This window comes from Carettochelys insculpta, chromosome 1 (genome assembly GCF_033958435.1).
Source record: "Carettochelys insculpta isolate YL-2023 chromosome 1, ASM3395843v1, whole genome shotgun sequence".
Classification (NCBI taxonomy): domain Eukaryota; kingdom Metazoa; phylum Chordata; order Testudines; family Carettochelyidae; genus Carettochelys; species Carettochelys insculpta.
The window spans coordinates 340534391-340548861 of record NC_134137.1 but is presented as its reverse complement, the minus strand read 5'-3'; the positions used below and the strand labels follow the sequence as shown (position 1 = coordinate 340548861).

General features: G+C 39.5%; 1 protein-coding gene across 3 annotated transcripts in view; it reads right to left on the bottom strand.

Annotated features, from left to right (window-relative positions):
- Positions 1-14471, bottom strand: part of PLXNB2 (plexin B2) — a 364834-nt gene that overhangs the window by 247143 nt on the left and 103220 nt on the right. For all 3 annotated transcript variants that reach the window (XM_075015316.1, XM_075015326.1, XM_075015307.1), the window contains one exon: positions 11271-11461. The gene's annotated coding sequence lies outside the window, so the exon portion shown is untranslated. The remainder of the gene's footprint in view (positions 1-11270; positions 11462-14471) is intronic.

The following is a 14471-nucleotide window of genomic DNA, read 5'->3' as shown; positions in this document are numbered from 1 at the left end:
AGAAATTTAAAAAAATGTGAAAACCTTCTGTGTTCTAAAACCTATACTGAAGTTTGCTGGCTAGCATGTGCACTAACCAATTTTTTATAAAGAGGCGGAAACTGAACCCTGTAATCTCGTTATCACCCTGTCAGTGAGTTAATGGTCATTACCATGAACAGATTCTTATGTTATCAGGGAAGTCAGGGCATCACTGGTGCTTTTCACCGGGTAATAATGAGGTTTTACACTACAATTAAATCAGAACAAATTTGCAGTTCTACTAAAGGCTCAGCTGCAACCTTTTACTCATAAATAGCACATTTTCCTATTGAACCTCCTCCCCTCTCTTCCCCTCCTCCACCCGCCACACACAAGTGTAGGATAATCCTTTGTACATTCATCTCTCCTTTTGTCTCCCATTCCCCTCAAAATAGATGACAAAGGGTTTCAAGTTGGAAACAATACAGACAAACCCCATCCTACACACACACATTAAACTACCAGCCACTACTTTGCAGGCTAGCTCTACTAAACGTTCAACATGTGTTTTCACTCAAGATTACTCAAATTCCAGTCAAGGCCACTTTACTTTATCTGCACATGAAATATTTTAACAGCCATGTTCATGTCAGCAGTAAAGCCATAAATATGTTTCAAAACAAAAATCTCCCACAGGACTTCATGTCCATTATCAGCAAGAAACGTATTTGAATGCTTGGCTTCTGAAACCCCACAGAGAAATTCTTAAATTTCCAGAAATGTCACCTCTCACAGCACTGAAAACAAACCTTGATTCAATTATTTCATGAATTAAGGGCTGTACTTAAGTATTTCAACTCTTGAGAAATGTTAAAACTAAAACTCACAAGTTATCATAAGGTAATGCCATACTGTTACAGAGTTCAAGACCAAAAATGCCCATTAGATCTAGACTGACCTCTTGTACATGACCTGCCATTAATTTATACCCAGAAATTCCTATATTAAGTAGTAGGCATACTTCGATCCCGAGGGATCATGGGTTTGCACCCCAGTTGGACTAATTTGAGCAGCGTCTTCTGTGGCTGTGCAATCCAATGCGGGAGTGAAGGTCCTTTCCGCACTGTGAGCAGCAGTAGGCAGATGTCGCTCTGGTAGCACAGGCGCAGATCTTCCTGAGGGCTCTCCTGTCTTCCGCTTCCTTCTCCAAGGTAGTTTCATACATAACAAGAGCTTCCTTCACTCTCTGTTTCCAGGCATGCCTGTCTGAGGCGAGCAAATGCCAGGTATTCACACTGATAGAGAGAGCACTGAGGGCACGCTTGCACGTGTCCTTGTAGCGTAATTTAGGTCACCCTTTCGGCCTCTTTCCAGATGCCAGTTCGCTGAAGAGGAGGTCCTTTGGTATTCGGCCACCCGTCATGTGTGAGACATGGCCCAGACAGCGCATACGCCTCTGTTTGAGAAGGGTCAACATGGAGGCGGTACCTGCCCTCTCAAGCACTGTGCTATTAGGGACCTTGTCCTGCCATGAGATACCGAGTATGCGCCTCAGGCAGCGCATGTGGAATGTGTTGAGCCGCTGCTCTTGTTTTGAGCGCAAAGTCCATGTTTCACTGGCGTACAGCAACGTGCTCAAAACACAGGCTGTGTAGACCTGCACCTTGGTGTGTACAGTGAGCTTATTGTTAGCCCATACTCTCTTCGTCAGCCTGGAGAACATTGTGGCGGCTTTTCCAACGCGCTTGTTGATCTTGCTATCAAGTGACAAGTTGTCCGAGATCATCGAGCCTAGGTACATGAACTCATGGACGACTTCCAGTTTGTAGTCTAGCACGTTGATAGATGGCTCGTTACTCATGTTTTGGCCCATCTCCTGGGTCTTCTTTAAGCTGATTGTGAGGCCAAATTCCATACATGCATCCGCAAAACGAGTTATGAGTGAACTTCCTATATTAAGGCCAATGATTTTAGCCACACCAAAATATTTCAGACCTAAAGAAGAGATTGGGGACCAAGGTGCTGCTAATGCCCCTGTAACGGGGGGGACTGACTACATGAGACATACACAGGTTAATCTCAGCAGGCAAACCACACCCCATGATGCAGAGGAAACTGCAAAAACTTCCAAGTTACAGCCAATCTGACTGGGGGAAATTTATTTCCAACCCCAAATCTGGTGAACAGAACAGTGAGAGCAAGACACATTATCCCAGGCATTTGGGATTCTCCCCACAACTCACCCTCTGTCAATTCTGGTTTCCTGACTCTTGTTGTGACCGATTTCTAGTGTTTCAGAGGATAACAAAAAATAAAAACAGCCACATCAGCCCATTATGAACCAGGGAAAATACTTCCTGCCCACTACAGGTGACTGGCTTAAGCCCTGAAGAATGAGATTTCATTATAATCCTTGTATTAATGCACAGCAGCAAAAGTTCTGAGCACATTAAGGCCAATAAAGGTGACCAGTGTCCCTTCTAATTTCTTCTATCCATGGGCAGAATAAATTTTGTTATTGGCACTAAGGCATATACAGATGTGCACCACAATAGAAACACAAGCTGCCAGCTGGGCAGCACCTAAACGTCTCCTGGTAGCTGCCCAAGCACTCTGCTTACAGGGAACACTGCAGGTAACCCCACACTGCTTTTAATTTTGGCTCTAACCAAAAATGAACCCGAAGGTTAGCATGCACATGCCTGCAAACACAATTTAGACAGTGCAACTCAGGGTTGCTTTGACCCCATAAATGTTTGTCACAGGTTCTATCTTCAAGGATTCCTCCCACTTCTCTCAGTCAATCTTGGGGATCACTTGCATAGCAGAATGAGTATGTGAGGCTCAGGTCAGCTTCCATGGTTCTCCAATACAAGGTCTGTCTCACCCAAGGAGGTGAGGGGTAAGTGACATGGGGAAACATGATGGAAGAATGCAACTAATCATATAGAACTAGCAAAACTTATTTACCATTTTGTTTTATGGCTGTTCTCCCCAAGTTATGAGACTCCAACAAATGTGCATAATGTACATTTATTAAGTAAATTTGGGGGCTGTGAAAGAGACCAAAGTCACTGGAAGATAACAATCACTTCAGTTTTTCTTCACAGAACAGGCAACAAAGGGTGGTAGCTGCACAAGTATCCTCACTCCAGAGAGGTTTATTAGGGGGAACACAAAGCTAACAATTTCCCAACACAGAACAATCCTCTCCCTCTGAAACGGCCTGCAGCAGTTGCCATCTATACTAAGTATTCCTTGCCTTAATGTTGATGCCCAGAACAGAACAGAGACTAAAAATTCACACACGGTGGACTTTCATACATCCGTATACATGAACATCTGTGTCACATCTAACCTGGGCCAAACAGAAGCCTATGATCAATGAAGAAAGGCTCTCTACCGCTGTACCATTCTCCAGAGCCTTCCCACTTTACAAAACCACATTTAATTGGTATGAAATAAGTACTGCCAGCCAGCAAGGCAACACATCATCATCCCATATGGTAATTGCCTGCATTTAAAAACGGGAACTGAAGCCAAGATTGTGAAGTGTGATTAATGATATTTGGGTGCCCAACTTGAGCTACTTTAAAGAAACTGCTGAGCTTAGCTTCTGAAAACCAGGCTTTTTTAAAAGGAGTATAAAAATGAGCATCCAAAAAGGGAGGTACCCAAAACAAGTCACTTCAAAAATTTTCACTTAAGGGCTTAAAAACAGTTTATTGGGAAACAAGTTAAACCATGCTTAAACCCCACAGTGCCTGCTTCAATTAGTTTCTAAACTCATTTTAACTTTAGCCAGCCAGCCAGAATAGCACAAAATTAAGTTTTAAAAATCCAGTGCTCTAGTTTATGTATAGGGACACAGTCTTAGAGCATGGCTGAACAAGTCTTCTAAGTTGGTTTGGCCCAATATACTCTGAGAGGCTATATATGTGTTACAGCAATAGTTAATCTGGAGCTGATTGGAATCATCTTTCCTAATTTCAGTTTTAAATTAAATTTAAACTCAGCTTCCAGGCACAATAAATTGAGCAATGGAGAAAAGAAAGAAGGCTGTGAGTAAGTATCTGTACTGATGGCTTTGAGGCCAAGTTGCATCCTCCTCCTTCCTGCTACTTTTCCCAGCAAGAACTGAAAGAGGAAGAAAAAAAAAAAGAGAAAGAATGCTCTTTTCTAAAGGGCAAAGAACAAGAATAAAGACCAACCTATTCACGTTGCTGAGACAAGAGTTTATCTAGGAGCGGTCTGGACCACTTTTCCAAGTTCTTTGCTAGAATGATGGCAGCTGTAATAAGATTGAGGAAGCCTCTTTTGCACCCTATAACGAACCTTATTGAAGCTTTTCAATTATTTTTGTTTCACAGCTAATACAACAGCAACCTGCCACTCTGCAGGCTAGAACTCATCTTCCAAAATGGAGGACTACCTTTTGTGTCTGCAGCAATAGCCACATCATTATAAAAACTAACAACAGCTACTTTGCATGGCTCTTTACTTGCATGTTGGCTGTGGCTGGCATCCTTTCACTTATTTTGACTCTTCACAAGTGTATTTCAGCAGCTTACATTTGTGTACAGCAGATCAATCCAAAGTCTTTTCCCTGTTTCAGCTAGCAGCATTTAAACCTTACACGGATTCTGTTTAAAACAGCTGATGTAATCCAGTCCTCAACATACCTGGTACCTGCCCACAATTTCCACACAGCTGTAAATGCTAGCTCCATGTGGATCTATCATTTTATTTTGGAGGCTACAGCAGAGCAAGCCACTGGCCCATAAGGCACAGAATTAAGCCCAATGGAAGAAGAAATGTTGTATTTGTATATGAATTCAAAGTGTTTTCACTCAGCCACATCTTATAGTTTTTAAACTGATGTGCCTGAATTCACCCCTCACCTTCCAAGCAGTATAAGGAACAGCTTCAGCATGAGCCAAGCGCTCTCTGATCAATTGCTTAGCAGCACCCATACTGGTGACAGGGTGTATTACAGGTGACCAGGAGAAGTTCTGGCTGTAGTACTTCCTCCTTCACTGATGGATTGCTGGACTCCCCATGCCTAAGTCAGAAGTGTCTAGCACAGGTTCCTCCCTACACAGTTACCCCTATGCAGCTGTCAGAGGAAAAAAATGCTGAGAACCAACCACTAACAGCTCCTTGATAGTCTGTCCATAGGCTGCCTTAATGTGCACCTATGGACAACGGATCACAAGGGGCACATGCCTGCTGCGAACAGTACAAGTACCGTGCACACCAGTCACTTCCTCACCTGACATTTTACATGCTCCTGAACTGAAGACTATAGATTGTGATGTACAGAGGACGGATACATAGGCAAGATACAGGCTGGAGACACTGCTTGACTAAACCTATCTGCAGCAGAGGGTTTACAGGTGCCTCTCTCCTCTGGTAGAAGAGCAAGGAAGAGAAATCTACCCAGAAGTATTGACTGTAACTCCTTGATGTTTTGGGACTAAAATGGCTAACCCTCCAACTAAAATGATTCAACACCACTGGCCTAAAAGGAATAGGCTCAGCTCAGATTACCACCCCACCACCACCACCATCTGCAGAAGCAAAATTCATTTTTACAAACACCAAGTTCCCCAGTACAATGCGCATGTTAAGAATTAAACAGCAGTACTTCATAGTTTTTGCTAATAAAGATGCAAATGAAGTGGAATTTGCAGAGTCATATCTACAGAGAATTTCCATCCATAAAATATTGCGTTTGCCTGTTGAATTTTCCTCCGTTATTATCAGCTGTCGAACTATTGCCCTTTGGAATCTACATTTTCTTCTATTTAACAAAAACACCATTTGTCTAGGTGGTTCCACAAATAACGAACAATAACCTAGGCCTGTATAGTGTACGCAAGGTAAAAACTAAACTCTTTAGAGCTACAAAACATTCTGAAAATGAATAGATTTGTGTAAGAACTAGACAACACAACCAAATAAAGCTTAGAAGAAGACTAAATTCACTTATTATAATTTTGGACAGTCTTTGTAAGAATGGCTTTCCTCTCATCAATAATCCCTTCACAACTCTCAAATACAGTTATTTTATTAGTGACCTTTGGGACTTACACGCTTCTCATGACAGCAGTAAATGTCTGCATGCTATCTTACGCCAATGGACTCTATCAGCAATAGTCTAGTGTAAATCTACTGTATGGCTTTAACTGGCAGAAGTAGTATTTTGTTCATTACAGATTCTGCTCAATACTTTAGTAAACCAGTCTTGAAAAGGTAGCTCGCTTTAAAAAGGTGGATCTCTAAGTCCTCCAGAGTCTGAACTTATTATAATGATATGGATACCCTAGTGTAAGTATACTTTGTGACAAGTATCAGAGGGGCAGCCCTGCTAGTCTGTATCTGCAAAACCACGAGACTAATAGATTTTTGGGAGCATAAGCTTTCGTGAGCACAGACCCACTTTGTCAGATGCATACTTTATGTCTCCCACTCCTTCATTAAGTACACAGGGTAATTCAGCTCTGGTTAGTTACATTTCTCCACATTATTATGACTTATGGACACAAACTCTAATTTTTAAATAGTCTATATTTGCTCTTGTGGAGACTTGAGACATACATTACTGACAACTCATAGCCTTTTTTGAAGAGTTTATGGTCCAGGGTCTAAAATGCTGCAACTGGATATATGTAGGTAGACCTCTGTGACCAGGCAGTCATTGCCTGTGTCAGAATATCACATGTGCATCCATGTAGATCCAACTGCAGGATTAAGGCCAGAGTTAAAAGAAAAACAGAAGTCAACAAAATAGGAACTAACATTTTTGGTGTGGAAAACTGCCAAGCATATGAATCCAAGACAATCAAATCATGCAGTCAGGCACTTAGTAAAGTACTGAATATGTCTTGAGGGTTATGTGGTACAAGTTTTGAATTTTCAAGACTAGCATACGAGGAGTTCCTCAGATCAGTGGGTTCTGGAAAGAGATTTAGAATGGAAGATAGACAGGCTCCAGGAACAGGGAATACATGAAACAAGGCACTTATTTCTCATATAGATAGTAAACTAAGGGGGAATTCATATGCAGTTTAAACCAAGTGGATAGGCTGTGGGAATGAAAAACCAATGACAGTAACAGCAATGGCTTTTAGTACTGGTACAGTTCAAATGCTTACTGATTTCTATGGACATTTTAACTTAGCTGGCTTTATCTCCAACTCTCATAAGAACGGGTTGTGACTCGTTGCATACCACAGAACTTCTTCCCCATAGGTAGCCAGCCTTAACGTAGACCACACTTGATAGATAGATTCTTTAACATCAAATTTGGCTTCTGGTGTTTCTGTCACCCGGCTAAAATGCCCCTCAGTTTCAAAATGAAATCATTCCCTGCTGTGACACTTCTTTAGAGACCTGTGGTACCAGCAAGCTGTTTTCCTCCGTTCGGTGGAGCTGCTGTGAATTATCCTGTAGGCAGTCCTAGAAGATGCATGAGATAAGGTGCCTTGGCTTCACCAACCACAACAACTTGCTCTCAATGCATTTGGTATTATTTTTGCACAAAAGCATGAAAATGACGCCTTTTAAACTAGAGACTGTACACTTTGTAGCAGATATGCAGCTTGGACTCTTGCCTTATAGAGCTTTTCAGCATAACTATTAAGTGGACAATGACAACTGAAGTCAATCAAAAGATTGCCAAGGACTTTAATGAGCTCTGAAGTAGACCTCAGTAAACAAGACAGATAAAACACATACATTAATGCAGGTTAATACTGTTGCCTCTTGGTCTGAGTGCTTAGTCAATATTAGAAACTTTGCCAGAAAGTTTTCATTCAGAGAAGTTGCTTACAGAAGCAAAGTATTTATTTGGCAGTAGTGCTGTTGATTTACAACACACACAAAGCTCTGTTTCTCTGACCACAACAGAAACTGACAAAAGAAGAAACTTTCCGTATTCAGAAATCTAAGTCTGCCTTTTCAGGGAGTACTCTACACAAAAGTAGCTTAGCACACGTGCTCTCCCCACCACCCCACCTCTTGATGTTCTTTTAGAACTCTTGATGTACCACTAAACCGGTAACACATCTAGCTATATATTGGCATTTTAAAGAAAGAATCAGTTATGTCCATTTGAGATTAATTTGACAAAAAGTTCATAGGCTAGCCATGGGAAAGGGAAACATGCTACAGTCTCAAAGTCTGAAAATGCTTACAAATGTCAAGGGAAGAAAATGCAATAAACTGTAAACCAACTGAGGCTGGTTCTATAGTCTGATAGTACTGAGTATACGTCAGGACAGTTTACATTATATATTAATTTCATAGCATTTCAGGGTTGGCTTTATTTTTTAATGAGACCTCAAAGATTTTTGTCCTAAATTAGATTAACATAATTTATAATCCCGCTATAAAAACAGGCCAACAATCATCGTAATGTAAAAAACACAGAGATCCCATTGTAATTTGTATTGTAATTTACACCAGTGCAATCTGGCTGCAATGTGCTATTCTGATTTGGTAACATTTTGTGCACGCTTTACACAAGTTAAAATAACTGCACTGCACTAACAGCAGTAGAGAATCAGCCCTCTATACTAATTTCTTTCTCCTTTGAGCATTTTCCACTGTTAATAAGAACGAGAACAGTTCATATTCAACATCCACTATCCTACAGTTCTTCAGAGTAAAGTAATGAGTCAAAGATATTTACACTATCCAGATTACTGACTCGGGATTTCTATTGCTCAACATATTTTATTATAAAGCACAAAGATGCTCATCTCTCCTCTCAAGGAAGAGATCTCAACAAACTAGTTACCTGCTCAGTTAAGGCATCTGGAAAAAAAATACAGAATCAACCTCTTGAGTCTAGCTATTATCTGGAATGTACATGCTAACTCAGGTAATGGTCTAATTGTTTTTAACTGTGAGCCTTCACAATGGCTAAACTTCAATCAGAAGGAATGATTTCTATGCTTAATGTCTTCTTCTGTAACCAGAGGAACCAGGGGTTGCATTTAGTTCTTGACTATTATTCCCAGATAAACAAGATAAAAAATTAAGGGTCCATGAAAGAAAATGTGGAGCCACAGCTGAACCACCATTCCAGATTACCAAGGTATCATGGCTGGGAAAACAGGCCGATCTCTCACTTTGGACAAATATGGAATTAGGACAGGAAGTAAGAAGAATCTTTCATCTGATTGAAAACAAGGAAAATTTTAGCTTCCGAGAATGTAATTACCTTAGCTGGAATACACCATGACATGAAGGTCAATACTCCCCACTCTGACAGAGAGCAAGGGAATCTTTCTTGGCCACAAAATAGATTTTATATCCCATTATTTTACCTAGTACTGTGAAAAGGAGTGACTGTAATCTAAGCACTTAATTGTATTGGTCTCTGACTTTAAAAAGAGAGCTTTAAAATTTTTCAGCTTTTAGTTTAAAAATGTGATATTTTGCTGAAAAATGTGAGATGCTCATTATATTCAACTATTTGTTTAAAAAAATATAAACCACAGCATATAGCATAGTTTAATCAAAAAAAATCAAATCATGTATTAATATTCATTGTATTCTGGACACACATATACACCCCCTTCTGGCTGCTCTAAAAGTTTTTCCTACACATACAAAAAAGAAAATCACACACACTTTTTTTTTTTTTTTTTTTTTTTTTTTTATAATCACTCTATACCTGTACAATTCACTCTGCTGAACACCTGTCCTTAAAATTAAAGGCAGGGGTCTTCCAATAGTTCCTATAGAGAAATTTAAAATTGCATTGCACCATCCATACCAAAAGAAAAAGATAGAAAAATCTTATTCAGAGAGAGAGAGATGCTAAGTTAGGAAAACTGGCATAACTGATCTTTAATAAGCAACTCTATCTGCAGTACTCTTGTTTTTGTCTTTATTTTGTTGTGTTACAGTGTTTTTTCACGTTAACAAAGGAGATTTTAAGTATCTTTTTTAAGAAAGGCTCCACCATCTGTTATCTTTGGGAAAGTACTATTTATGGACCATTATTACTGCTAAGAAGCGATCAGCATTTGAGTTGTACAACCTCTATTTCTCTCACATCCATTCAAAACTTGAAGCACCTCTCCAGAAATCAGAACTTGCAAGAATGCTCAAAATGTCGGCAGGTTCTCTGTGCATGGTTTCAAGTCAGTCTGCAAGTATAAAACTTCCCCGAAGCCACGTTTGTGCAAACTATTAATCTTAACAGTAGCCTTATGTCTCTTAAAGCGTTCCTCCATGACCACTCTGCAGCCTGGCACCAGTCCCTGAGATCTCCCTGACACAGTTTAGGAAGGCAGCAAGCCAGCCCATAGCATCAAAAAAGACTGACAAACACTATTTTAAGATACTTCAAAATGAAGCAAACTCACAGTGAAAAGATGAGATTTTGATTGCAGTTTTTGCTATGATTCCTGCCACTTCAGCATACACTAATCAATAAGCTAGCCTGATAGCAGAACAGCAGTAAATCTCTTATGATTCGACGTCCTCAGCTCAGGCTTAAACAAAGACTGTGAATGGCTGGCTAAATACAAAAGCAGCTTCCTCTCCCTTGGTGTTCGCACCTCCAGATCAACTGCTGGTAGTAAGCCTCACCCGTGCTGACTGAGCTAACCTTGTTATCCCCAACCTTGCTCTGGCTTATTTATACCTGGCCCTGCAGATTTCCAAGACCAGCATCTGATGAAGTGAGTCTGTGCTCACGAAAGCTCATGCTCAAAACTTTTCTGTTAGTCTATAAGGTGCCACAGGACCCTTCATTGCTATTAAATCTCTTTGTTCACCTTCTAAGGAGACAGTCACAACTCCACATTTTCAAAACTCACTGGAGTTACATTGTCCACTTAAGTTCTTTTCAAGAGGCTCAAAATGAAAGCATAGAAAAATAGAACAAACACACTAACACTTTAGGAGGTTGTAGCATGTTGCTGACGTTGGCACAAACCTCTTTGAGTAATACATTTCCTCCAAACGTAGACTTACGGATGATGGAACCACCACCATTTGTTTATTTGTTTTTCAAACAGTACCCTTGCAAAAAGTAACCCTTACAAGTTTTATCCTAGTTTATGATCAGCAAAACTCTATTTATGGGCTCCCACACCATGTGGAAGTTTTGGTAACTAGGAATGCTGGCCTTTGATCAGTGGCGTAAGGGGGATGGAACAGACGGGGGGGCTTCTTAAATGTGATCTTAAGTTTGCTTATATTAAAAAGGGGCTTCTCCCCACCCCATGCTGATAAGCAACTTAGCACATCATTTTCCATATAACATGTATATTAAAATGTTTGCTTACCTGGAAATAAAATTCATCTGAAAATATGTGCACACCACACTGTGTAGACTAGAATACGCTCCAGCTGGGAATAAGGAATGATACCGGAAGTTGTAAGGATTTTGCCTTTTAGAAATGTTTTTCAACTGAGCTCTGATGAGCCAAAACCAGTCCGAGAACCAAGCCTTGGCCTGGCCTAGTGATCAGCCTACCTGTAAAGGGGGAAAAAAGGATGTGATGAAACATTTTAGAAGCAGACACCTGAATACACTAGTAAAAAGAGAAAATTTAACTATGATAAATGTTTGGTATTGTTTTCTGCTTCAATAAACCAACCTTTGGAGCATTGTGGGACACACACAGGACATCTCTGGAGGCTAATGAATATGATTTAAAGACATGGTACGTCCTCATTACCCTTCATTTGGAATTTTAAAATCAAACTGAATACTAGACTTGTCCAGTTACTGTGATTTTAGGATTTTGATATTATGTCAATTTTAGTGCTCCATAAATCGAGCTAATGGAATTTACAGTGAGGACAGACACTTGGAAAAAAAATTGAGCTAACTGACTTAAAATCGATTTTATCTTATAGTGTAGACACAGCCTAACATGGCTGACAGAATTTGTCCCCATGTGATTTTCTTTTCAAATGAAAAAAGATGGTTAAATGCTTTCCCTCCCTTTTAAAAGTACCCGGTGCCAGCAATGTAGGTAAAAATGAATACCAAGGAAACAAATTAGAATTTGAAAAGGTTTCCAAAATGCGGTCCACTAAAAAAAAAAACTTCAGAAATTATGAAATATATATTGTATTTATTGTATATAATGTATATTGTATATATTATATATAATGTATTTAAATTTGAGGAATATAGAGTGACTTATTAAATGTACTTTACTACAGAGTCAGATTCTGTATTACAATTAATCTCATCTTAATTTCTCTGCGTGCAGAGAAATAAAACCTGTTCTTTGTAAAACATTTTTTCTGTCCATAAAGCACCAGGAATAAAAGACTAAACTAGAACAATTACAGATGTACTCAAACTTTTTCCCATACTCACTGCCATTTTTACTCTGTGTAGTTTCTTCCCGCATGGGTTCTCACAGGAAATTTACACATGAAGTGTTCTAGTTACATCTAAAGGCCACTGTTATTTTTGGCTTTAAAAACAACATACCAATGTTTTCTCAATGCATCAAACTGAAGGATTGTAATGAGCGAACAGGGAATTAACTGAAGCATAGAACTAAGGAAAATATTCTAGTTCCTTACACAGGTATCCTCCAGAAAGAATTTGAAAATTTTGACTATGTATCAATGGCATCATAAAGCTTGCTAGTACTTGATGTACAAAATGAAAAACTATTTTTAAATAATGCTTTTAACGATCTGAGACCCTTAGTCAGGGTATATTGTTAAAATGAAAACACAAATCCATCTTTTAGTTTTCATATCATACACAGCTATCACACCAAAGGCTGAAGTGAAACTGAATCACTGATGCTCCTCTTACACCTTGTTGGCAATAGAGTTCTCTCTGTAATGCTCCTGTTCCACCCTGTGCCAATACAAAGGGCAAAAGGCACAGGGGTCACTCTGAAACCTACATAACGGCACACATGGTCTGAAGAAGTGGGTCTGTCCCACGAAAGCTCACCTAATAAGCTATTTTGCTAGTCTTTAAAGTGCTACTTGACTGCTTTTTGTTTTGATGATGGCACACAGAAAACTAAAGAATCACTGAGTGTTACCCTGGCTTGATATTTTACACAAACTGAATTATTAAACTGTTCTTTGGCAGGTTTATTAAACACTTAAAAGCCTCCTTTCTCAAGAGACACATGGAAAAATAAAGGTCCTCCGGAACCCTTTTTGTCCTTAGACAACTAATATATTTATGCTTGATTAAGAAAAGTATATGAAGAGCTTGTGCCATGCAGAAAGAACGCCTAAGTATCTCCTGTTAGCATTAGAACTGTGAAGAAAAAAGTGCACACGCACTCTTCTAAATTCCAATCTAATCATGTTGTGCTAGCTCTGCTCAGAGGCGTGGATGCAATATAGGGAGAAAGAATAGGCATTTTCCCATTACTGGAAGAGTTGATTTTGTCCAGACTCAGCTAGCTTGAGAGTATTACACATTGTTATTGGTCTTGGTTACAGAGTTTTCCAGGCTAATATAGACAATTCAGCACATTTGCTGAACAGAACTATTTTAGAGCCACTAATTCTATAATTGGCATTCCAATGTTTGCAGGTTGAGAGTTAATTGGAAATGGTTGCAGAGATGCACGAGTGTGATGACAGACTGAGAAAGATTTTTCTACCCTATACATATTTAGTCAGGTTGTTATCATGCAATGCACAGTAAATGTATTGCAATTTTTAAAAATGAATCACTTTAAGTATCAGACAACAGTCTCACAAATGGTAACTACCGCAGCATAGTCCACTATCACCTATTTTCTGCACAGAAATTCATGGGTACAGGAGCTCCTAAATGTATCCATTATAATGTTATATTTGCAGTAACAAGTATTATGTGGAAAATAAATAGGAAGCTGGCTAACATTTGTTCACCTCTAATAAACATGAACTAATAACCCCAACATCCTTTCTTTGGCAGAAGGGGGAGAGGGGTCTACAGTGATGTTACCTCTCTGACCAAGGCCTGAATCTATCTCCCTGAAGCCTTAATTAGAAGATCATGGGGGTTTGGGGGAATTGTTATTTTATCTTATGACAACACTGTTTCAAATTAATTAAAGGAAGTAAGAACTATTACAATTGACAATCACTTTCACTCATGCTCATATTTTTCCTTTTACGTATATAGAGCTGCATGTAGAAGCAACAAAACCCATCTGAGATGACTGCAACATGTCAGACCAGTTCTCTCCTATTAATCCAGCTGGGTAGGTAAAGAATATTGACATGCCAGCACCTGCAACATTTTACAGTCAATTGAGAGCATTGAAAGAGCAGGAAAAAAAAGTCCTTCGCACTGAGCATGCTTTGAAAAGAGATATAGCTTTCTGCTTTTCAATCAGTCTTGTGCGCTCTCTCTGACATAGAAGAAACCCAAACACGAAATAACGTAATAAGCCAAAATGCAGTGGGTGTTCGTTTCCAGCATCCAGTTCCACATTGTCTGCATACAAACAATCATACTGGACTTGCCACTTTCTCCTGGCTGGAGCCAGTCATCATGA